Source organism: Penaeus monodon, chromosome 1 (assembly GCF_015228065.2).
Source record: "Penaeus monodon isolate SGIC_2016 chromosome 1, NSTDA_Pmon_1, whole genome shotgun sequence".
NCBI lineage: Eukaryota > Metazoa > Arthropoda > Malacostraca > Decapoda > Penaeidae > Penaeus > Penaeus monodon.
The window spans coordinates 12,983,353-12,990,852 of NC_051386.1; positions in this window are offsets into that span (position 1 = coordinate 12,983,353).

Sequence of the window (7,500 nt, forward strand, 5' to 3'; positions counted from 1 at the left end):
CAAACTCAAAAAACAACACACAATCAGTAACACACTCAAAAAAACACTCAAAAGAAAAAAAACACTCTCAAAAAAACACACTCAAAAAAAACAACAACCGCAAAACCCAAAAAAACCCAAAAAAACACACTCCCAAACAAAAATACCCTCATACAGCATACCTCAAAAAAAACAACACACTCAACAAAAACAGAAAAAACAAACAAAAAAAAAAAAAAACTCATCAAAAACACTCCAACAAAACAAAAACCAAACAAAAAAAACACTGAAACACAAAACCCGAAAAAAAAAAAAAAAAAAAAAAACAATTAAAAAAACAAAAACAATCAAACCAAAAAAAAACAAAACACACAAAAAAAAACACACACTCATGCAACACCACCACCCAAACAACACACTCAAACAGCAACACCCAAACAACACACTCATAAAAACAAACAAACGAACAAACACACTCAACAAAACACACCCAAACAATAACACACCAAACAACAACACACTCAAACAAAAACAACTGGCACTCAAACAATAACACACCAAAAAAAAGAACACACACTGAAAAAAACCGCATCAAACAAAAAAAAAACATAAACAAACAAAAAAAACCCCACCAAAAACAAACTCAAAAACAAACAAAACACTCAAAAAAACACACCCAAAAAAACAACACACCTCAGCAAACACACTCAAAAAAAAATTCACTCAACAAAAACACAAAAAACAACAACAACAAAACAACAACACAAAAAATTGAAACTAAAACACACAAAAAACACTCAGACAAAAACAACACGCTCAAATAACAACACACTCAAACAAAAACAACTGGCACTCAAACAATAACCCCAAAAAACCAACCAACCCACTCAACAAAAACAAGACATAATCAAAAAAAAAACAAACACATCAAAAAAATCTCCAATAACAATACAACAAACAAAAATCGCTCAAAAAATAACAACAAAAAACAAAACACTAAACACACCTCAAAAGAAAAAAAACTCAAACAAAACACACAAAAAAAAACAAAAACTCAAATAACACAGTCAGACAAAACCAATACACTCAACAACAAAACCAAACAACACACTCAAACAACACACACTCAAACAAAAACAACACACTAAAACAACAAAAACACACTCAAACAACAACACTCAACAACACACCAACAACAAACACCAACACTACAAACACACAACAACAACTACAAACCCAACAACACACACATCAAAACACACACACCACAACTCAAACAACAACACACACTCAAATAAAAACAACATACACTTAAACAACACACATATACAGCACACACTGAAATGAAAACAACATACACTCAAACAATAACACACTCAAACAACCCACAAACACACTGAAACAAAAACAACACTCAACAACACACCCAAACAACAACAACAAACTCAAATAATATACTCAGCAACACACTCAAACAAAAAACAATGCACATTCAAACAACAGCACACACTCAAGACAACTCACAACTCAAAAGAAAAACAGCACTAAAAAAAACATCAATAACACACTCAGACAACACAACACACTGAAACAAAAACACACAACAATACAGTCAGACAAAAACAACACACTCAACAACACACCCAAACAACGATACACACTCAAACAACAACACACAATCAGTAACACACTCAAACAACACTCAAAAGAAAAACAACACTCTCAAACAAGAACACACACTCAAACAAAAACAACACACACGCAAAAAACACAAAACACAAAAAACACACTCAAACAACAATAAACTCATACAGCACACAATCAAACAAAAACAACACACTCATCAACAAAAACACTGAAACACAAACACACGCAAAAAAAAAACAAACAAAAAACATCACATTCAAACAACAACACCCAAACAACAACACACACTAAAAACAAAAAACAATACCCACCCAAACAACAACACACACTCAGACAACAACACACTCTCAAACAAAAATATACACTCAACAACACACTCAAAGAACAACACTCATAGAAAAATAACACACTCAAACAACAACACACTAAAACAAAAACACACTCAAACAACGACACACCCAAGCAACAGCACACACTCAAACAACCCACAAACAACAACACACTGAAACAAAAAAAACAACACACCCAAACAACAACACACTCTGAAACAACAATACAAGCTCAAACAACAACACACATCCAAACAACAACACACACTCGAACAACAACCCACAAACAACAACACACACTGAAACAAAAATAACACTCAAAAACACACCCAAACAACAACACACATTCAACAACACACTAAAATAACAATACACTCAAACAACAACTCATCAGACAACACTCAAACAAAAATAACACAAACAAAAATCAACACACTCAAGCAAGAACACACTCAAACAACAACACACACTCAAACAGCACCACACACTTAAACAAAACATACACTCATACAGTAACACATTCAAAGAACAATACACTCAAAAACAACACACTCAAACAACAGCACACTCAAACAACAACTTACTCAACAGCACACACTCAAACAAAAAACAATACACACTCAACTAAGAACACGCACTCAAACAACATCTCACACTCGAACAAAAAAAACTTATCAAGAACATTCAAACGACAACACAAACAACAATGCACCCAAAAAAAGAAAAAAGAAAAAAAAAAAGAAAAACACACATACACCCAATCAGTAACACACTCAAACAACACACACCCAAACAAAAATAACATGCACTCAAATAAGAACACATTCAAACAGCAACACACTCAAACAACGCACCCAACAACAACGCACAAACAAAAACATAATATCAAACAACACAAACAAAAACAAAGAACAATACACGCAAACAACAACACACTCAAACAGCAACACACACTCAAACAAGAACAGCACACCCAACACCACACTCAAATAACAATACACTCAAACAACAACACACTCAAACAACAGCACACAAACAACATCAAACAACACACACACTCAAACAAAAAACAATACACACTCAACTAAGAACACGCACTCAAACAACATCTCACACTCGAAAAAAAACACTTATCAAGAAAATTCAAACGACAACACAAACAACAATGCACCCAAAAAAAGAAAAAAAAAAAAAAAAGAAAAACACCCAATCAATACCACACTCAAACAACACACACCCAAACAAAAACAACATGCACTCAAATAAGAACACATTCAAACAGCAAAACACTCAAACACAAAAAAAAAACAAATAAAAACAAACAATAACACACTGAAACAACAACACACTCAACAACACACACAAACAGCAACACACACTCAAACAACGCACCTAACGACAACGCACAAACAAAAACATTAAATCAAACAACACACAAACAAAAACATAAAATCAAACAACACACTCAAACAACAACACATGCAAAAAAACAAGATAAAAAAACAACAACACACACCCAAACAACACACACTCAACAACACACACCTAAACACCAACACTATTCAGACAACAAACCACAAACAACACACTCAAAAAACAAACACACTCAACACGACACACCCAAACAATAACATACATTCAAACAACAACACACTCAACAACACACTTAAATAACAATACAACCAAACAACAACGCACTCAAACAAAAACACACTCAAACAATAACACAAACAATTACCCATACAAAAAACACCCAAACAACAACAAACTCAAACAGCAACACACTCAAACAATAACACACACTCAAACAAGAACAACATGCACTCAAACAACAACACACTCAAACAACATACACTCAAACAAAAACAAGACACCCAAACAACAACACACATTCAAACAACAGCACACTCAAACAATAACACACTCAAACAATAACACATTCATAAACAATTACACATACTAAAAACAACAACAGCAACAACAACACACTCAAACAGCAACACACTTAAATAATAACACACACTAAAACAAGAACGCACTCAAACAAAAACATACTTAAATAAAAAACACGCACTCAAACAACAACACGCTCAAACAAAAACAACACACTCAAACAACAACACCCACCCAACAACACACTCAAATAAAAATACACTCAAACAACAACAAACACTCAAACAATATATAACACATACTGAAAAAAAAAACCCACACTGAAACAAAAACAACACATTTAAACAGCAATACACCCAAACAACAATGCACTCAAACAACACAGATTCAAACAAAAAATAACACACCCAAACACAGTACAAACTACGACGCAAACAAAAAAGCACACTCAATCAATAACACACTCAAACAAAAACAACAGACAATGAAATAAAAACAACACTAAAACAATAACACACATTCAAACAAAAACAATGCAAACTCAAACAACACACACTCAAACAAATATAAACTCAACACACATTCAGACAATAACACACTCAAACAAAAGTACACAAACGTACTCAAACAAAAACAACACACTCAAACAGTACACACTCAAACAACAATACACCCCCCAAAAAAACAACAACAAAAAAACACTCAAACACACCCAAGCAACAACACATACACTAAAACAACACCCACTCAAACAAAAACACAAACTCAAACAACACACACTTAAACGAAAATAACACACTCGAACAAAAACAACACACACAAACAACAACACACTTTAACAACACCACACACTTAAGCAAAACATACACTTAAACAACAACACACTCAAACAACAATACACTCAAACAAAAACAACACACTCAAAGAAAATAACACACTTAAATAACAACACACTTAAAATACAAAACACTACAGAACGACACACTCTAACAACACCACACACTTAAACAAAACATACACTCAAACAATAACACACTCAAACAACAACAACACACACTTATATAACGAACAAAAAGCACACTCATCAAGAACACTCAAACAGCAACACAAACAACAATGCACTGAAACAAAAATAACACACAATCAATAACACACACTCAAACAACACGCACGCAAATTAGAACATATTCAAACGGCAGGAACACACATTCAAACAACACACACTCAAACAAAAACAACAAACTCAAACAACAAACACAAACAAAAATAACACAAAAACATAAACAATAACAGACTGAAACAACAACAAACTGAAACAACAACACACACAAACAGCAGCACACCTTCAAATAACAACACAACTCAAACAACGAACCAAACAACAACAGACACACAAAACATAAACTCAAACAAAAACACACTCAAACAAAACACACTATGAAAGAACAACACACTCAAACAACAACGTACACGCAAACAATAACAGACCCAAATAATTACACACATTGGAAAAAAAACACTCAAAAACACACACCCAAACAACAACACACTCAAACAATAACACACTCAAACAGAAAGAATGAACTCAAACAAAAACAACATATTTAAGTAAAAACAACAACACACTAAAAAAACAACACACTCAAACAACAACACACTCAAACAACAACACCATCAATCAGTAACAACACACCCAAAACACACCCAAATAACAATGCATTCAAACAATACACACTCAAACAACAAACAACACACAATCAAAAATAACAACAGCAAAACACAAACACACACAAAAACAACAACACACTCTAACAACAATACACTCAAACAGCAACATACTCAAACAATAACAAACTTAAGCAATAACACACTCAAAGAAAAAACATGCTCAACCAACAACAATGCACTCAAACAACAACGTAAACAAAACATCACACCCATGAACAACACACCCAAACACTATACAAATTACAACACACAAACAAAAACAACACAATCAATAACACACTCAAACAACTACACACTCAAAGAAAAACAACAGACAATGAAACGACAGCACACAAACAAAAACAATACAAACTCGAACAACAAGACACACTCAAGCAAAAACAATACAAACTCAAACAACAACACACGCAAAACAACTTACCCAGCAATATACAACTCAAACAAAAACAGCACACTCAAACACACTTTAACAACAATACACCCAAACAAAAAACAACACACACAAACTCACACTCTAACAACAATACTCTCAAACAAAAACAACACACACTCAAAACAAAAAAACACACTTAAACAACAACACACTCAAACAACAAAAAAGTCGTACAAAACAACACACTCAACAACACAACCAAACAAAACACACACTCTAACAAGAACACCTACTCAAACAAAAAAACGGACTTAAAATACTCAAACAAAAACAACACACACCCAAACAACAACACCCACTCAAACAACAAAAAACACGCTCAAGCAGCAACACATTCAGACAAAACACACACTCAAAAAACAACACACACTTAAACAACAACACACTCAAACAAAAACAACAGTCAAACAACAACACTCAAACAAAAACACAACAACCCCCCCCCCAAAAAAAAAAAAAAAAAAAAAAAACAGTCAAACAAAGACACCCATTATAAAAGAAACACGACTCAAAAAACACTCAAAACGAAAAAAAAACATACACCAAAACAACAAACAAAACACACTCAAGGAAAAAACAACCACACTCATGAACACACCTAAAAAAAAAAAAAAAAAAAAAAAAAAAAAGCTCACCCTTAAACAACAACACACTCAAAGAACAGCAACAGACACACTAACAAAAACAACACAGTCAAACAGCAACAACAAACAAAAACAACACACTCGAACAGCAACACAAACAAAAAACAACACATTAAAAACATACACAATCAAACCAAAACAACACACTCAAACAACAACACACTACAACAACACACTAAACAACACTCAACAACAACACACTCAAACAACAACACACTCAAACAAAACACACTAAAAACAACACTCAAACAACAACACACTCACACAACAACACACTCAAACAACAACACACTCAACAACACACTCAAACAACAACACACTCACACAACAACCCACTCAAACAACAACAAACTAAAATGATAACACACTCGCACAACACACTAAAGAAACAGCACACTCAAACAGCAACACACTCACACAACAACACACTAAAGAAACAACACACACACAAACACCGAAATCCGAAACGTTTCTAGAAATACCATAAAAGGTGTTGAAGCTTGAGAACTACTTGGGCGTTTCCACCTAAGGAAAGATTAATGTTTTCTTTAGCAAGTTATTGTGTTTGTTTTTTTTTCTTTTCTTTCCAGAGAGAGAGAGAGAGAGAGAGAGAGATACTAGGAAAGAGATAGACTAGAGAGAGAGAGAGAGAGAGAGAGAGAGAGAGAGAGAGAGAGAGAGAGAGAGAGAGAAACCAGACAGACAGACAAGAGATAGACAAGAGAGAGAGAGAGAGAGAGAGAGAGAGAGAGAGAGAGAGAGAGAGAGAGAGAGAGAGAGAGAGAGAGAGAGAGCAGAGAAGGCAGGCAGACAGATAGAGGCAGACTAAAAACAGAAAGACAGACAT